At 45.3% G+C, this 19,542-nt stretch overlaps 1 protein-coding gene across 1 annotated transcript in view; it reads left to right on the top strand.

Annotated features, from left to right (window-relative positions):
• The window catches only part of LOC148454881 (riboflavin-binding protein-like), a 30,844-nt gene extending 26,648 nt beyond the window's left edge, over positions 1–4,196 (top strand). Inside the window, exon 7 of the mRNA XM_088460668.1 lies at positions 4,128–4,196. The gene's annotated coding sequence lies outside the window, so the exon portion shown is untranslated. The remainder of the gene's footprint in view (positions 1–4,127) is intronic.
• The last annotated feature ends 15,346 nt before the right edge of the window (positions 4,197–19,542 follow it).

The following is a 19,542-nucleotide window of genomic DNA, read 5'->3' as shown; positions in this document are numbered from 1 at the left end:
CAAACCTTATTCCCTCACTTTGTGGCACTCACTCCATGGACACTCATCCCACCTCACTCTGGGAGCACTGACCCTGCTTCAGTACACTACAGTGGCTCTCACCCTACTTAGCTCCATGGACACTCTCCCCCACATCACCCCAGGAACACTCACCCCATTTCACACCAGCAGCAGTCACTCCACCTCACTCCAGGGGTACTCACTCCTCACCACAGGGCACTTTCTACACCTTACTCCTCGCCACAGGGCACTCACCCAAATGTACCCCAAGGGCACTATATCCAGACACCCTCAGGCCGACATATATATAATCAGCTGAGACAGTATTTGGACTCATGTCAGTATATAAACTATTAAACTGGGATAACATTTGCGGGAGATGTAACAAACTCACATTATTTGGCGCTGCCTTTCAGGCCGTGTGGTGCTGCTGGGACTGTAGTGTCTCATGTTATTAGCGCAGGGCAGAACATTTCAGGAGGTCAGATGTATCCCACACTCTGGTACACGGATGTACAGCAGCGCTGAGGACTATGGATTTACTGCTCTGATCCCCCCCCCAGCCTGGGGTTCTGTAATACGAAGACAAGACACTGAGGGTCATCACAAAGCTGAAACAATGTGACTGAAATGCCATTGTGTGTATCACTGCATTTATCTTCCCATGAGTTCAGCTGTTTATTCTGGAAACTTGCAGATTAATACAAGAAGATGGCGGCTAATTTTGTAGTGCAAAAGTTCAAATTTCTTTATGGAAACTGCTTAGATATTTTGGGGCTGATTCCGTGTCTGCGCCTATTGGCGGTCGCCTGTCTGCAACTTTATGCAAATGCCGTTCCAAAGTCCTTCCCTGGTACACATCCTGGCACCTGCATGTACTGTACAAGGACTGAGACGCCCACTCTCAGCGTCTGTAGATGCTGAAATACTAATCAGTACATCTTTAGATGAACCATCGATCACACGATCGAAACTTGCGCCAACCCTATAGCAGATGATGTTTCTCTGTCCAAGTATGCGCTCCTGTGTGAGTGGTTACGCGCAAACCACTTTCATAGCCACGCCCATTTCACTCCCATAACGCCCATAAGACGGACCAGCCCCATGCACACGCTAAGACACCTCCCTGTCTCCGCCCAGAAATGCCCACCACATTTCCAACACATTTCTAAGACTGTGCATTTCCCATGCCCCTCAATCACAACTCCGACTCTATGCGTATGCTACCTGGATGCATGCGCTGTGTAACATTGATGCATGTGCTGTAGAGAAAAAATATCGCTCCACTGCGTCGGGCATCAGCAGTGTATCTGACATAGGATGCAGCACCGGATCTGCGATGCTGGCAGAAGGCGCCATTTCTCTTCAGACGACTCCTGCTCTGCATTAGCATATGTTAGCATTGCTAATTGCGGCCATCTCTGAATCAGGCCCACGGTCTCATCGGGATGCAGTTATGAGACTGGTGGCCGCATGGCTGCTGGTCTCAATCCCGACACTACAATCCCGGCAGGGGATTTAACATAGGTATCGAAATACCGACGTCTGTGTTAATTCAGATGCCAGGACCCCAACAGGATGCCGGACTAATCGTCCAGCGCCGGAGGTAATAGTGATGTAGCCGGGGATGGGGGGGTTAGGTTTAGGGACCCCCCGGGGGGGCAGTTTTAGGCACCCCCCGGGGAGGGTTAGGATCAGACTAGGGGAAGGGGGGGGTAGGTTTAGGCACTAGGGGGGGAGGTTATGGTTAGGAACCCCCCCGGGAGAGTTAGGTTTAGGGTGCGGGGAGGGGTGGTTAGGTTTAGGCACTAATGAGGGGAGGTTAGGGTTAGGCACTAGGGGTGGAGGTTAGGGTTAGGCACCCCTAAGAGAGGGTTAGGGTAAGGTGGGGAGAGGGGAGGGTTAGATTACTTACCTCCACTGTCGGATTTCTTCCACGTCGGGCTAGTGCTGTCGGGATTTGAACCGGTGGCTACACAGCCGCCGGCATTTCAATCCCATTCTGTCTCATCCGGGGCATCAGAGGCTGCCTTGTAGTCTGAAGTGGCTGCAAAGCTATAGCAGTGGTGAGAACGCCAGGGACACAATGTCCAGTTACGAGATTAGGTCACCTCCGGACATTTTCTGACCTGACCTATCCACAGTAAAGTTTCAGAAATGCGTTCTGGATAATATTCTTGTAGGGAGCATGCATCTATCTATCTATCTCATACCTATCTATCTCATACCTACCTATCTATCTATCTCTCTATCTATCTCATATCTATCTATCTATCTATCTATCTATCTATCTCATACCTATCTATCTATCTATAACTCATACCTATCTATCTCATACCTACCTATCTCATAACTATCTATTTATCTATCATCTATCTATCTATCTATCTATCTATCTATCTATCTATCTATCTATCTATCTATCTATCTATCACATATCTATCTCATATCTATCTCCTATCTATCTATCTATCTATCTATCTATCTATCTATCTCATATCTATCTATCTCATATCTATCTATCTATTTATCTATCGCTTCCCCTGTTTCAAAAGTATCACTTCTGAAAAGATGCTATATTTGCGAAGACATCTTTTCGGAAAGTGATACTTTTCCCATGTCAGTGTCCCCTCTCTGCCTGCATACTGTCCACACAGAGCCTCCGCCCCCGCTCCAGGATCATCTGTATGTGTCCCTGGTGCCCTTGCACACCCCATTGCTGTAATTAACTCCGACCCCGTGGCCTCCTGTGTCATTCCCGGCTCACCCTGTCTGTGCAGCCCCCCTCCGGCCGCACATGCCAGCGCCGGCATTCTCTTCCCCTGTGACCGCCTGTGTCATTCCCGGCTCACCCTGTCCGTGCAGCCCCTCTCCGGCTGCATATGTCAGCGCCGGCATTCTCTTCCCCTGTGACCGCCTGTGTCAGTCCCGGCTCCCCGTGGCTGTAGATGATGTCCATGCGGCACCCCCCGCGCCTCCCCCTCCCTTCCGCTACCAGTGACAGCGCCGGCCCCCTCTCCCCCCCGCGGCCGCCTGTATACGTCCCGTCTCCCGGCGGCTGTATATATAAGTGCAGCATTCCCCCTCTCCCTGCGGCCACCAGTGACGGTGCCGGCTCTGGCTCCCCGCAGCCGCTGGTGTCGGTAGCCGACCACCCTCTTTCTCTATCTGCCACTGGAGTCTGACTCCCCACCTTCCAACCCTGCAACTGCCGCTGCTGCTAACCTTTCCTCCCCGGAGCCCCTGCAGCACAAGCTCCCGCTGGCAGAAGAGAACAGCAGGGAGCCGGTCACAGCCAGAGACGCCGGAGGTAAGTAGAGACAGCAGGAGGGATCTGAACAGATCCCTCTGCTGCACAAGCTGCCATGTAATCGGCAGCTGGTGCATGTTACCGGATGACATACGCCACCTCAGGGTGGCGAATAGCATCACTCACAAGTTCTGAAAAAAATGCTTTTTCGGAACATGATGAATTCCACAATTTCCACATCCCCATACTAAAGTTTGGGGACTGTGGAAATGATCGATGTGCAATTGTAACTTGGAGATATCTGTGATATCTCCTGCTTTGCATGAATGATGAATAGCCCTGACACTTAAATTATACAAAATTAGGTGAAAATTTTATTTTTCACCTACTTTTGTATAAATTAAGTGATGATGAATAGGCCCCCTAATGTCCAATTCAAACAAAACAGCATTTAAAAACATCACTTACATAAAGTCATAGCAGGGTCTCTCAACAGGTCTGCCAGCCTGCTCCCCAGGTAGTGAGAAACAGATGTACAGGTGTAATGTATACTTAGAACATTGCAGCTGTGCAAGTGATGTAACTTTAAACATGCCGTTAAGTGGTATGTTTAAAATTATAACCCTTTCACAGTTACAATGCTTTAAGTAGCTTTACACCTGTGTCGGGATCCTGGCCCCGGCATTGTCAGGTCGACATGTACTGTCCATATAGTGAGTGTCATCTTTCCCTCATACATGCATGTTCCCTACAACTGATCTAAACCTATTTAATGGAAAATACATCACTGATCACCTCCGACAATGGCGGCTGAGGGCTTCACATGGCACAAGGGGATTTCAGAATACTTTAATTTTCCACTCTCTTCTATTGTCAGGAACAGACAGGGTGAAGAAGAGAAGAACATGGTCCCTAGTTTCGTGCAGGATTTGGGAATATATTTGTGGGTATAAATCTGTTCTGATCTGCTCTCTGAATCTTCAGTGAATTTGTCAGTTCATGATTCATTCTCGGTGACCCACCCAAAGTAATGCAAAGTCACTGTCTGATCCAGTGCTGGAGCAGGAAATCCCTCCGATGCCCCGCTAGAGGGTGGAGACACCCAGATCAAGCACCCCCAGAATGTGTCCTATAACACTGTCAATAACCTCACAATAAAGTGCTGCTAAATGTGTTTGCATGCATGACTGATTCTTGCACCTCACCCCAGGACCGTATGTATAGGTTGGTCAGGATTGTACTCACCACGGGAGATTATCAAGTTTGAAGGGGGAGGGTGGATGGGGGGGGGCTCCTGGATCAGCCACCTACACAAATGACCCCAGCTTTGCCCATTTGCTCAGTGGCTCTGGGCTCCGCCATGGAGTCTCCATGATGTTGTGGACCAGAATTGCAATGTGGATGGCGTCCTGACGCAGCTGAGTACACAAACAACATGGATGTACTAAGGAGACCCCCTCACCACTGCTTTTTTTCGATAGGGATACCGGGCGTCGGGCTCCCAGCATAGGTAAAATGACAGGCGTCGGGATTTCGACGCCTGTCATTAGACCCCTGCCGGGATTAGACAGTCGGGATGCCGGCGGTCGGCATCCCGACTGCAAGCCCCCTAACCTCCCCCCGGGGGTGCATACCCCTAACCCATGCTTCCCCTAGCCTAACCCTCCCAGGGGGTGCCTAACCCTAAGTCCCCCCCGGGAGCCCCTAACCTAACCCTCCCCCCCACACGGCTGTCCGCGCCCGCTGCCCGGCTTACCTTCGTTTGGTATGCTGGGCGTCGGGCTCCCGGCGTAGGGATAATGATAGGCGTCGGGATTTTGACGCCTCTCATTAGACCCCTACCGGTATTAGACAGTCGAGAAGCCGGTGGTCGGCTATTAAGGGGAAAATTCTATTCTCTATTCGATTTTATTTTCTCAAGTCAGCTGAGACATTCGGAGATCGGCCTCAGGCGGCTGCCTCGGCCTCATGTTCTGTGAGATACCGGCTGTGAGGTCATTCCCTTGTCCCAACAGTAACCTAGAGGCACATGTGAGAGACAGCTGAGCAAGGGTCATGTAATGTGAGAACATTAGGAGACTCTGTGGGAACATCACATTAATGAACATTTCTGCACATAAAATATTACTTGGTTACAGAATAAAACAGCCAGGAGCGATCCCAGAGTGACATTTCCTTCTCCCATTCATGCAAATTTAGTCCGCAGCCATCTGTGTTCTGTGCTCCTAATGCAGCCTGTAATCCTCGTTATACCGCAGCAATCTGTGGAAAATATGTATAATTATTACAAAACGTGGACATGCTGATGAGTAACTCAGACTTCCCTTATGTCTGTGCTGTTCATCCACACTAAGATCTGATAAATTGTCCCACTGTGTCCGAGACATTGCTCCCTCTAGCACTGAGCAGCCCTGTGTAGTACACAAAGTGATTGGACACCCCCGTGCAAGCGAAACTTATACCATGCATACAATTGTACACGGGTTCCAAATGGCCACTAATGTGGCGGTTTCTACAAGAACACTTGGTAGGGAGGCCCATGCACTTGCAGTTCTATGGAAACAACAAATGTTTTTATCAGGACGACAAAGGCACCTGTAATGTTTCCAAGGCGACGCTGGACTGGTATACAGAAAATTTGGTAATCCGGATGGATTGGAGCAGAGTGGGATGAAGGCGCCCAAACGTAGTCGACAAGCCGGGTCAGAACCAAACGGACAAGATGGTACCAGGGATCAGACGTAGAACAGGTCAAGGTCAATGCCAGATATCAAGCACAGTACCAGGCAGTGGCATGGGTCAGGAACGAGCAGTAGGGATCACTAGAACACTGGAGTATAGTTTGGGAGTGGCCAGGCTTCTCCTTATATAGGGCTGCTTCAAATTTGCCGCCCACAGTGATGTCACTATTGGTGCCCTTGTGCCTTTCAAGTAATCTGATTGGCTACAGGTTGTTCTATCCCCGCACATTTCCTAACTGCCAATGAACGAAGTAAAAAAAAGTGCTCAGACCCTCGTTTGCTGTATAAGGATGAGGTATTTACATTGTGATACTAGATTTCACTAGTTAGCAGCATAAGAGCTAACAATCTGCATAGACCAAGGGGTCTATTTACTAAGCTGTGTTAGGAGATAAAGTGAACGGTGGTAAGGTACCAGCCAATCAGCTCCTAACTGCCATGTCAAAGGCTGTGTTTGAAAAATGGCAGTTAGGAGCTGATTGGCTGGTACCTTATCACCATTCACTTTATCTCCTAAGGTACCAGCCAATCAGCTCCTAACTGCCATATTTCAAACAGCCTTTCACATGGCAGTTAGGAGCTGATTGGCTGGTACCTTATCACCATTCACTTTATCTCCTAAGGTACCAGCCAATCAGCTCTTAATTGACATTTTTCAAACACAGCCTTTGACATGGCAGTTAGGAGCTGATTGGCTGGTACCTTACCACCGTTCACTTTATCACCTAACACAGTTTAGTAAATAGACCCCCAAGTCATCAGGAGAGAAACACACAGTACATGATGGAAAAGACGTATCCGATTCCTTAGATGTAAATACAAACGGTTCCTTCTAATTCATCTCAACTACCATAATAAATATTAAAGTTATGTATTGCCCTCTAGTGGTAGGATTATAAATAGCAACCACAGGTAATAAAACATTAGGGGCTCTATTTACTACAATCCGCATTTTGAATGCAGATTGTAGTGTGATATTACCGATTGCGAAATCAGGCAATATCACAGGGATTTACTAAAAAATCCCTTGCAGGGACAGAGCTTGCGATAAAGCTCTGTCCCTGCGAATCCCCTCCGCACACTTATCACTGTATTTTCGCAAAAAATACCGTGACAAGTGCCAGTGCATGCGCTAAGCCATCGCTAAGCCCCGCCCCTGCCTGTAGGCATCATCCACGGCAATCGCGGTCCCCTCGGTGCCCCCTCCCTTAATTACACTTACCTGCAGTGATCGGTGCTCCGGTGATGTCCTCCGTGGCTCCGGTCAGCTAACATCTCATCCTGCACTAGGACTTAGGTGACGACTGGGCCCCAGTGCAGGCTGGGAGACCAGCTGACCGGAGGGAGGACATCACGGAACCCCCAATCACCGGTTCCTGGACTCTGGTAAGCTTTTTATTTTTACTATCTTTTTTTCTTTTTTTTTGCAGTAATCAGCTTGCGGTGTGTTTAGACCATACAGCTGATCACTGGGGCCGGCTCCGGGCTCTGTTCTCCCCATTAGAGCAGAGCAGGAGTCCGGTAACCGGGGGAGACCCTGGATAACGCCACCTCCAGGTGGCGTTATTATCACAGGGCTTTCCCCTGTATTTTTTCACATTTAATTTTTAGTAACTTTGGCCAGATGACATTTCCCATTACAATTATGGGAAATGTGATCTGCTTACTAAAAATAAGTGATAATTAGGGCTTGGAGTAGAATTTTATGAATTCTACTCCAATTGCCCTTTAGTAACTTTAGGGGATACTAAAATAATATGAAAAGGGTGTGAAAACACCCTTTTTCACTTTATTTTAGTAAAAATTATGTTAATAAATTGAGCCTCAGCTCCTAACTGCCATTTTTCAAACACAGCCTGTGACATGGCAGTTGGGAGCTGATTGGCTGGTACCTTATCACCGTTCACTTCATCACCTAACACAGCTTAGTAAATACACGCCCAAGTCATCAGGAGAGAAACACACAGTTCATGATGGAAAAGACGTATCCGATTCCTAAATACAAACGGTTCCTTCTGATTCATCTCAACTACCATAATAAATATTAAAGTTATGTATTGCCCTCTAGTGGTGGGATTATAAATAGCAACCACAGGTAATAAAATATTAGGAAACAATGGCCCTCATTCAGAGCCACTCGCAAACAGCAGTACGCTCGTTGCGTTCCGATGTTGAATAACCGCGCATGCGTCGGTGTAACACTGCGCATGTGCGTATGGCAGATTGCGAGTTTTTGGGGTCTCGTTCGTCAAATACCGTACAGGAAGTGACATGTCAAATGTGATTGACAGAACAGGGCGTTTTTGGGTGTTGACGGGGGTGGAGATGGAAAAACGCAGGCGTGGCGAGGCGTTTTTGGGGCGTACATACATTAGCAAATGCGAGCGTAAAATGTGTTCGGACCGACTCATACGTCACTGGATGATCCTCTTTCCCTTCAAAATGCTCGCACAGCTTAGGGTCTGGATTACTCGACCACATTGGCGATGGCCTTCTCCTCCGTCCCAGGACTCCACGATGTTGTTGCAATTAATCGCGGGAGGGCTGAAAAGCAATTAGTGTTGGATTGAAAACCGGCTTGGTATGTGTTTTGAAATCAGTTTTTTGGGATAGCACAAAACCGTACGCAGGTGGAACTCAGAGCTGCTAATGTCAGGATGACACAATCAATTTGCGTACATTTGTGGGGGTTTATTTTGCCCTCAATTTGGTGGCTAGGGCCTATTGTAACAATAATGTCATCATGTTTTAATTTTCGCACCATTTTATTTTTACCTCTTGAATTTGCCTCGTTATATGATTTTTTAAACGTTCCTTAAAGAGCCCATTTCTTTTTTTTTAATTTTTCTTGTTTTTTGCCAGTTTTTGCCTTTTGGTCCAGGATTAAATGTAATCCATTTGTACAATAATTTCACAATCCAATGTCAGATTTTTTGTTTCAATTTATTGCTCAAAGAAAAAAATAAAAAATTAAGCTAATTGATATATTGATTGGCATGATACGATTGAAGGAGGTAGGCCGAAAAAGCGAGCAGGTAATCGGAATCTGACAGTCCCACTTCCGGTTTGTACTTGTGCGTGCGTTCCCTTCAAGCCATTTCGGGGATGTACGCTCGCTATTTGGCACGCTCGTTAGTCAGAGGAGGGGTCGCCTGAGTTTGGGGCGGATTTTTAGCTGCGTAGGAAAAAACGAGCGAGTGCTTGAATTTAAATATTTTTTTACGTACGGCGAACGTGCGTACGCCCACTTGCGAGTGGGTCTGAATCAGGGCCAATATTCCAATCTTGGCCAACATCACTGTACAATTTCTATTATTCTGCTTTTAGTTTCTTTAAATGTTAATATTTAAATATATTTATGCTACTGCTTTTTTTCTTTTAATCTGGGACTTTAAATATTGCACACATCAGTAGCTTTCCACATCATATTATATTACAGCCCCTTGTCTTCGGGGTTCAATCTTTAGTCCCATATAATTATATGAGTAAACAAAATAGAAACAAATATATGGGGACACCCTTACATTGGAATGTCTCTCAAGTGTCTCTCTTCCACTTATATCCTGCTGTAATTCTCATTTCTCCATAAACCTATTTTTATCAATAAGGAATACCCTATAAAAAGCGCACTAGTAGTTACTACATGTACTTCTAGTAAGTATACACCATGTATTTCCCATACTGGGGCCTTCTCTTCTGCTGTCAGTGATCAGTGTTTTGTTGCTGGTATAAGAACTCTCCCTAACCTACAGCATCAGCACATTCTACTCAAAGTTCTACATACCAAATATCAGGAGAGAATTCTAACCCCTTACTCCTAGCGATGGCCTGAAACCTCTCAGCTATGGCAGAGCTTTCATTTAGCGAAATGTGTACAGCTGGCATCTGCCATTCCTCAAGGAAATTGCATCCTGAGCCCTAACTACCCAGGGCTCTATTAATCATCACTTAATTTTACAAAATCTTAATTTTCACCTGCTTTTGTAGAAATTATGTTTTCGAGCCATTCATCAAAAATCACAGATATCTCCTCACCTTTCTCTCCCGGAATGGCCCGCTGTCCCCATACACTAGTATCACAGATATCTCCTCACCTTTCTATCACAGAATGGCCGCTGTCCCCATACACTAGTATCACAGATATCTCCTGTTTACCTTTCTCTCACGGAATGGCCCGCTGTCCCCATACACTAGTATCACAGATATCTCCTGCTTACCTTCCTCTCCTAGAATGGCCTGCTGTCCCCATACACTAGTATCACAGATATCTCCTGCTTACCTTTCTCTCCCGGAATGACCCGCTGTCCCCATACACTAGTATCACAGATATCTCCTGCTTACCTTTCTCTCCCGGAATGACCTGCTGTCCCCATACACTAGTATGGGGACAGAATTGATCAAACTCCAAAATTACAATATTTTCGGAAATTGACTGCGGGAGCATTCGCCATCTTCAGATGACATTTACTGCCGCACTCGCTGCTAACCCTGCTCCTTCCCTATGGGAGGGAATCCCCAGTTGCGAAGAAGGATCCTTTCAAATCCGTCCGCCCCTGTCCAGCTCCTTCCTCCGGACGCCAAGGCTTTTGCGCGCATGCGTGACCTGTAGATCATGCATGAGCAATAGTGTCACTGCTCCGAAAGGATCAGTGAAGCGCTTCAGGGAGACAGCTGATTTTCAGATCAGCAGTCTCCACGCTTGAGCAATGATGAATAGCTTCAGACCTCTATAATTAACATAATAAATAGAGCCCCCAGACACAGTTAAAATTTGCATTAAAAGTTAAAGTATTGGTGGTTTCAGGGTCAAACGCAGGATTTTTAAGTATTTTCTAGTATTATATAATAGGGGGTTAACACCACGCTCCGACCACAAAAAAGTGACCACCTTACACTTACAATGCTGCTAGGAAGCGTATTGGGTACATGCAAAAGAGAAAAGGGGCTTCCTGTGCAATTTAAGTGTGAGTAATGAATTCACATAGAGTCAATAAATTATATTCAAAGTATTGCGTCTTTATTTGTAAAAAAATGGGGGGTCTATGTCATAGCAAAACAGTGATATACAATCAATTAATAACTAGTAATAGTAAAACACTAAAAAACAAAATACCTAGTACCGGTACACCACATATGTACCGGTACACACAACATGTAACTGCCACAACAAATAGAAGAAAAAATAGCAATGTGCAGAAAAGCACAAAGGAAGCAAATTACTCGCTGCACAAAAAAAAACCCTATGTAGGGATTTAATTAAATAGAATAGTGATAAGTCAATTCTTATTGATATTCAGAAAAACTTGCTGTGTTAAATCCGTCCACATCAAAAATATTCCATGTAGGGGGAAAAACACCTATTGATGCTATGCTCTACCTCAGGTTCCTTCAAAAATGACAGCCTCCCAGCATCAAATCTGGAATATTCAAAGGGTTACCTTTCCTGGAGTCTTTTCTTGTTAAGTGGGGGGAATGACACAGATGTAGGGTCAGCCGGCAGACTCAGTGCTTCTCAGTTTAATGTTTCACCCTAAGAAGGGCTTCCTCAGGAACAAATGGGGTTTCTAGTATATATATATATATATATATATATATATATATATATATAATATATATGTAACCAGTGGGTTAAATAATTAATTTCTACATAGGCATATAAGTTGTAACACACACATATACCCTTGCTAGGTCCCATTGAGGTTTGCAAAGAGATTATATTCATACAGTTGCAGTCTAAGCATAGAATGGACAGAATCACCTTGAGGTCAAACAAGCCATAACTTGAGGAGCCTAACTTGTACCAGTCATTACTATTAGAGATGTATAATGAGCCATTCATAGCTTATTTATTTATTTATTAACAGTTTCTTATATAGCGCAGCAAATTCCGTTGCGCTTTACAATTTGAATCAAGATTAACATTATACTGGGTTGTAAAAGACATACATACATTACATACATAAGGGTAAGAGGCCCCTGCTCGCAAGCTTATAATCTATAGGGAAATAGGTGTTGATACACAAGGAGAGGTGCTATTGCAAATTGGTCCAGCCCAATTGCAGATATTCTTGGTGGGCTGTATAATCCAATCACACTGGAAAGTTGGCCTAGGGTTAGGAGGATGTTCAATTGAAGAAAGAGAAGATGTGATAGGTGTTTACTATAAGAATAGAGTTAGATAGGGAGCTATAAAAGGTTAGGTGGGCGGTCCTGGAATCTGATAAGCTTGTCTGAAGAGGTGAGTTTTCAGAGAACGCTTGAATGTTTGGAAACTAGTGGAAAGTCTTATTGTGCATGGGAAGGCATTCCACAGGGTGGGTGCAGCCCGAAAAAAGTCCTGTAACCGTGCATGGGAACAAGTAATGCTTATCTGGTGTTATCAGTAGACAGTGAGCCACATTCCAATAGAGTGACCACTGTAAGATGTGTAGAGACGCTACGCATTATGGGTAACTGACAGTGATGTCCATATTCTACAGACAAAGGAGCTTTGAGAGTTTATCTTCAGACATTAGGATACGTCATTACTGTATTTCTTTGTCTGAGTATATGTTAGTGCTTACAGGGCATGTGCAAAAGATAAGTTTGGCCAATGCTACGTTCTACCAACCAGTGCTTGATATCCAGTATGTAACTAATATGGGCTTAATATCCGGAAAACCAGCACCCATATTCTGGTATATAAATCAAAGGCTCTTTGGCTTGTGCATGGACCTGAGACTGCAGTACGGTGCCTGCAATATAAATTGAACTACCTGGGCATTGTTGAAACGAGGGCTCCCCAGAAGATGAAGATCTTATGTTGAAGATGATGAACTACCGGTGTCATCTGAATATATAGACAAAAGTTGAGTATACTGTATACGTTGTATGTTAATTGTTTGTTACTTGTAAATAAAGTGTGTTAATTTGTACTCACTCAAATGGTCACGTGTGTAGTATTCATTTCGATCAGAACGAAACCCACTCTTCTTAGACCAGTGATTTGTGCGATTATGCCAATATGGGGGTGGAGCTTATTGACACAAAACTCCAGCTCCACCCCCTCAGGGGCCAACTGCAACTCCTCTCCGGGCTTCTCCTCCACGGCAAACAAGTAGGCCAGTATATATTGTGACTTTTTGCCTGTCAGAAAAGTATTTTCATATTCAATTCCATCCACTTTTTAGGTACACAAAAACGCAATGCAATGCAATGAAAAAGATTCGCCTCTGAAAAGGTGGAGAAAATAAGTGCAAAATCGCTATTTTGGGGTGCAAAGGTGGGGAAACCACTCAGCACCTTTGGGACAGCCCCCCAAAGGATAACTGTGTAAAAAAAAAAACTTTAAAAATTTGAGGAACACCCCCAAAAAGCACTTGAAAAAGGGGACAATAAAGTGCAAAATGGGGGTACACGCTTAAAAACTAGCGAATTAGACTTTTTGGGGTCTGCAAGTATGGGTGAGGTGTTTGTTGATTGCAGGTGTTTCCTTCAGGTGCGTTTTTTACATTCTTTTAAACTTGACTTTTGCGACTTTAAACCATGCTTGCACCCACTTTCAAGTACCCCAAATTTGACTGGACTACTGTTATGGAAAAGTCTCACCAGATAAGGCAGGAAAACTTGGTTAGTAGAGTAGCCTGCGAGGAGGGCAGGATAACTTGGTTAGATGAGTTGCCTGCCAGGAGGGCAGGATTTCTTGGCTAGATGAGTTGCCTGCCAGGAGGGCAGGATTTCTTGGCTAGATGAGTTGCCTGCCAGGAGGGCAGGATTCTTTGGCTAGATGAGTTGCCTGCCAGGAGGGCAGGATTTCTTGGCTAGATGAGTTGTCTGCCAGGAGGGCAGGATTTCTTGGCTAGATGAGTTGCCTGCCAGGAAGGCAGGATAACACAGGCTGAAAATAGTTCAGGTGTAAATGTACAGTTTGATTACACACAGCAGGGCTGAGAAAACTGTAGCTGCTGATTATACAGAGGAAGCACGGACCCAAAGGCTTGGGCCTGCATACACTGAGCACAGCATGTGGATGGTGAATAGTTCAGGTGTAAATGTACAGTTTGATTACACACAGTAGGGCTGAGAAGCTGTAGCTGCTGATTATACAGAGGAAGCATGGACCCAAAGGCTTGGGCCTGCATTCACTGAGCACAGCATGTGGATGGTGAAAACAGACAGCAAGCTAACAGCATTCAGAGCAGAGTGGAACAACAGTCTTGAATAATTGAGCTACCTGCTGAAGCCTGGAAGGCAGCGTGGAGGGAGGCAGAGAGTGGTAAATAGAAGCAGCGGCTGAAGTGTAGACAATCACGGAGGATAGCTGGAACAACCAGACCAAGCTGTAGGAGGAAACTCTATAACCGGCGAGGGGGAATGAATCTGGAAGCTACAAATAGGAGGAGCAGCCAATCAGCAGCATATGGAGTTTGAGTCACTCTCTGCAGCATCCCCCCCCGGTGCTTGGTAATCAGCGGAACCGGATTCTGAGTCAGTGTAGGTCCCGAGTCGGTGGGAAACAAGGCGCTTGCTCGGCTTGTGACAACTACTCATTAATGCTATTCTTCACCACTTGTGCAAAGACGCTAATTAGAAGAAGTTGAAACACCTTAAGTAATAGCTTTATTAGGGCTATTCGGGGGCATGTACACTGATCCCCAATGTTAGTGCATCTTTTAGGGGTGTCAGGCTGATTTCCCCAATTCTGTCAGCACTTTTCATCTGGTTTGCATTCGCCGGGTTGCGCTTTCGCATCTTTTGGAATTGAATACGGCGAATAGTGGGGACGCGCACGATAAGTTTCCACAGCTAAAATACGCGATTTAGGCGAAAAGTCTGCTATGCAAAAAAGTATTGCGGGTGCGAAACTAATTGAATACCGCCCTATATGCGCTTTATTTAGGATGCTGCTGCAGCAGCAGTGACCATTGCTGCATTATATAGAGACTGTCTAGTCACTGCACCCTAGAGTTTCAGAATATTTTCATAGCAACCCTAGGCCAAAATTTTCTTATTGAAAAATTCAGAGAAATATTAAGTAAACTGTGCTTATGTCATCCTTAGGGTCAGTTATGTGGTGAGACAGGTTTCACTTTTGTTTGTCCACATATACGGTATATCCCAAAGACCTCAGAAACCTGGGTCTCTCTTGAAATGTTGTACTAAGCTATAAGAGTCATTCCTTGCATACAGGGACATTGGGCCTGATTCAGACCCGGACGCTATCCGCAGTGCGCTCGCTATTGCCGATGGTTGCTAATTTGCGCATGTGTATGCATAGCAGTGTGCGTGCGCAAAACTACACAGTGTGCTTGCAGATCCCTTGCTCGCACAGCAAAGCCAGCCCAGCAGAGTGAGTGACAGGAGAGGCCGTGTGTGGGTGGTGACAGGGGCAGTCCAGTAAAAACGGGGGAGTGGAGATGTGAACGCAGGCGTGCCTGAGTGTTTCAACGCCGTTTTGGGGACGTGCATAATTAACAGGCAGCGTCATAGTACACGTCACCAGCCAATTTTTTACTCTGTTTTCCTCACAATGCTTGCGGTACAAAAAAGCTACCACAAGCACTGCGTTCACATCCAATAGTGGTCGATGTACCAATGTTTTCACAAACTTCCAGGAGATGACGTGGGGCAGTGGGCGTCTCTGCATTCGCTAAGGGGAGTCTGCATACACAAAGCGAACGCTCATACAGGTAAGATGGTCGTGTTTATGCCTTGGAGAGCGATCGCTCCCTGCCGCGTCACTTTCAAATATTTGCATACGCATCGAGCGAGCGTACGCTCATAGCGACCGTGTCTGAATCAGGCCCATTAAACTATTTGTAGCACTGTTACTGCCAGTCTCTGAGCTGGAGAGACACAGTAGCAGTAGGCGATCGGTATATCTTAGAAACCTGCTTATTTATGCGTAAGAAAAATGCCAACAAGGAAAACAGACTCTGTGCTAAAATGTAATATACTATTTATTGATTTTAATGTTATGTTTAATATTTATATGTGGCATTGTATATTTCAGTTTTTTTCTACATTTTTGCTAATTGTATGTGGTCATATTATAGTGTCCCATACACATGCTTGAAAGGAAGTAAACAATACAACAAGGTACTAACGTCTCTTGTTTTTCTTCTGTGGGTTTGTGTCAGATGTTGTGGTGTGGGGTGCCAGGAATGGGGGGGGGGGGGCAAAGCATATTCTTGCACCAGGGCTCACTACTCTCTAGTTCCGCCACTGTCAGCGGCCCATGTTATAAAACAGAAGAGAATGTAATTATTAACAACTTCACTTCCGTGGGGCATCTCTGATTATGCCCCTATTCATTAGAGGGTAAATGGGCCCAGACATCCAGGTTGCTCAACTCCTGTATCAGGATTTCCTGCTGAACCCATCCAGTGAATGCCAGACTTAGCCCCTGATCAGTCAGAGGCAGCTGTGAAATGCTAAAGGCAGCTCTGGAATCTCACAGCATAGTGACAGGATCATTAAGGGGCCCAGGCTGGCATCAGACAGCTCATTTATTCCTCTAACGACAAGTAAAGTTACTCTCAGTATTACAACTGAATGCAAAAAGGTAAATAAATGTGTTTGCACCTCTTGTATTACAGTTTGGTTGGCTCCTTTTTTTTTTCCATCTGACTAAGGCCTAATAAATACTAGGGATGGCCATCGACCATCGATAGTAAACAACCATTGATGGTTAACCACCGATGGTTGATGGTTTTGCCATTGATGGGGGAGATCCAATGGTGCTCCACCATCTATGGCACAGACTGGGTACCAATGTTTTTTTACATAGTCGGTAAGTTATTAATGGTACTATCGATGGTGACCATTGATGGCTAGCCCAACTATTCTTCACCACTTATACAAAAACGCTATTTAGCAGCTATTGATCCCATTTAAAAACACCAAATACCTTCAGCAAGCCAAATCGGGGGATACCATACCTAACCCCCATGTCAGAGCATCTTTTGGGGGGGGGTGTCAGGCTGATTTCCCCAAATTTGACAGTACTTTCCGCTTAAGTTTCGCCGGGTCCCATTTTCACGTACTTACAAATTGAATATGGCGATACGCAGGCACGCGCCCCCTTATGCAATGCCCACTGTAATGGTGCCCCTTACGCAGTTCCCCCAGCAGTAATAATGCCCCTAAAAGTAATGCGCACTGTAGTAGTGCCCCCAGTAGTGCCCCCAGTAGTAAGGCTCCTGTAGTGCCCCCATATGATGCCCCCAGTAGTAAGGCCCCTGTAGTGCCCCCAATAGTAAGGCCCTGTAGTGCGGCCGTGTAATGCCCCCTGTAGTGCCCCCAGTAATGCGGCTCCTATAATGGCCCCAGTAGTGCCCCCAATAGTAAGGACCCTGTAGTGCCCCCAGTAGTGCAGCCCCAGCAGTGCCCCCAGTAGTAAGGCCCCTGTAGTGACCCCAATAGTAAGGCCCCTGCAGTGCCCCCAGTAGTTCCGCCCCTGTAATGCCCCCTGTAGTGCCCCCAGTAATGCAGCCCCTGTAATAAGCCCCCAACGCACGCGCACAAATACATACACATAATTTAAAAAAAAACAACACTTACCTTAAACCCCACTCCAGTGCCTGCTGCCGTCCGTCCCTGGCGCACGCTCCTAGGAACTATGGGAGTTATGTCATGACGTCACTCCCATAGTGCACTGCGGGACCCGGAAAATGGAGCTCAGGAGTGAGCTCCGTCCTCCGGCATCGGGGGAGCGCGGGGGGGGGGGGAGGGTAGAGTAGTGTGCCTGCTGGTAACACAATCTCGGCGGCAAATGGGGGGAGGGTGATCGGAGGGCCGGGCACCCTCTAGTGGCCGGCGCCCCTAGGAAGCTGCCTAAGCTTGCCTAGTGGAAGCGCCGGCCCTGGTCAAAAAATCCCTAAAAAAAAAAGTGAGGAACACCCCTAAAAAGTAGTTTGAATTTGTGGATGAAAAAGTACAAAGTGGGGGTACAAATATAAAAGTAGCAAAATACACTTTTTCGCGGATCTTGGGTTTTCGCTTCTAAGTGAATACGGGCCATAGTATGCAAAAAAACAGCTTTGTTAAACTTTTCTTTCTTTTTTGTCTACCTAGTCCTGCTGCTGCGCAGGGAAGTGGCTGTCTCTGCTCCTCCAACTCCTTCCACCCACAGTAAGCGCTGGGGACGGTCACAAGATCGTGACGTGACCATGTCACATCCCTGGCACCCAAGAACATCAGCCATAGTATCAATGATAAAGTGATTTGTAGCTATTGTCTTTTATTATCACACAAATAGAGTTTGTGGCTGTATTTTCTCTTATTACTGCCCAGTCTTCCCCATCAGGAGTCTCAGCCAGATATTATTCCCAAGCGACTCCTTGTGGGTCTTTAGCTGCAGAACCAGTGGCTTTGTGCACATCCTATGCTATAGAGGTATGGCCTTTAGTAAAGGTTTATCGGAGACTGAGCAAATCTATAGTGGGGAACGGTCTAATAATTAAACAACCTTAAACAGAATTGATTAAATATTTGGGATTTTAAATTTAGACCGGGTATCCGCAAAAGCGGGAAACATGGCTGCGCATTATGCAATTTAGGTATTTAATGCCTTCCGCGAGCCATGCAGAGATCTCCACTGATTTGCATCTTGGAGGAAAACTGATATTTACAAATAGGTGAATAATGGGTAGAATAATGGGTCAGACCCGGAATTTCGGTGTACAAGCGGTATTATTCAGTGTGACTATGCCTTAAATCCTGAGGAATCAACTTCATTGGAATTTTGGATGCTTGTTTTTTAATAATGCTTTCCATATGTCTTATTTGCTTTTTTTGTAGTTAAATTATCAATATCAATCAATGAATAAATCAATTAAAAAGTAATTTAAACAACTTCATTGAGATTTTGAATGCTTGGTTTTTAACAATGCTTTCCATTCTGATTGGCTTTTTTTATTGCAAAATTATCAACACTAATCAATTAATTAATCAATCAATCAATCGATCATTCTAGTATTCTACTTAAATGTGCAGTTTCTGCAGAATTTTCTGTATTGTTCCTATGTACTAATGGCACAATGCAGGATATTTCACAGAAATTTGGAAAAGGGCCCTAGACTGCACACCCTGAATATATATATATATAATGGGAGGTGCTACCTGTTGAGAATATTGTTGCAGACGCAAAAAGAAAAAATCAAAGTGCACAACTCCAGCATTACTAATTATATATATATACAGTCAGGTGCATAAATATTGGGACATTGATAGAATTTTCATATTTTGGCCTCTATTCACCACCACAATGGCTTTGAAATGAAACAAACAAGATGTGCTTTAACTGCAGACTTTCAGATTTAATTTGAGGGTAAGTACATCCAAATCAGGTGAACGGTGTAGGAATTACAACGATTTCTATATGTGCCTCCCACTTTTTAAGGGGCCAAAAGTAATCAACTCAAAAGCTATTTCATGGACAGATGTGGGCTATTCCCTCGTTATTTCATTATCAATTAAGCAGGTAAAAGGTCTGGAGTTGATTCTAGGTGTGACATTTGCATTTGGAATCAGTTGCTGTCGACTCTCAATATGAGATCAAAAGAGCTGTCA

Source organism: Taudactylus pleione, unplaced genomic scaffold (genome assembly GCF_031769625.1).
Source record: "Taudactylus pleione unplaced genomic scaffold, aTauple2 ptg000969l, whole genome shotgun sequence".
In the NCBI taxonomy this organism is placed as follows: Eukaryota; Metazoa; Chordata; class Amphibia; order Anura; family Myobatrachidae; genus Taudactylus; species Taudactylus pleione.
Note: the sequence above shows the minus strand (reverse complement) of the source record. Positions and strands in the feature narration are given on the sequence as shown.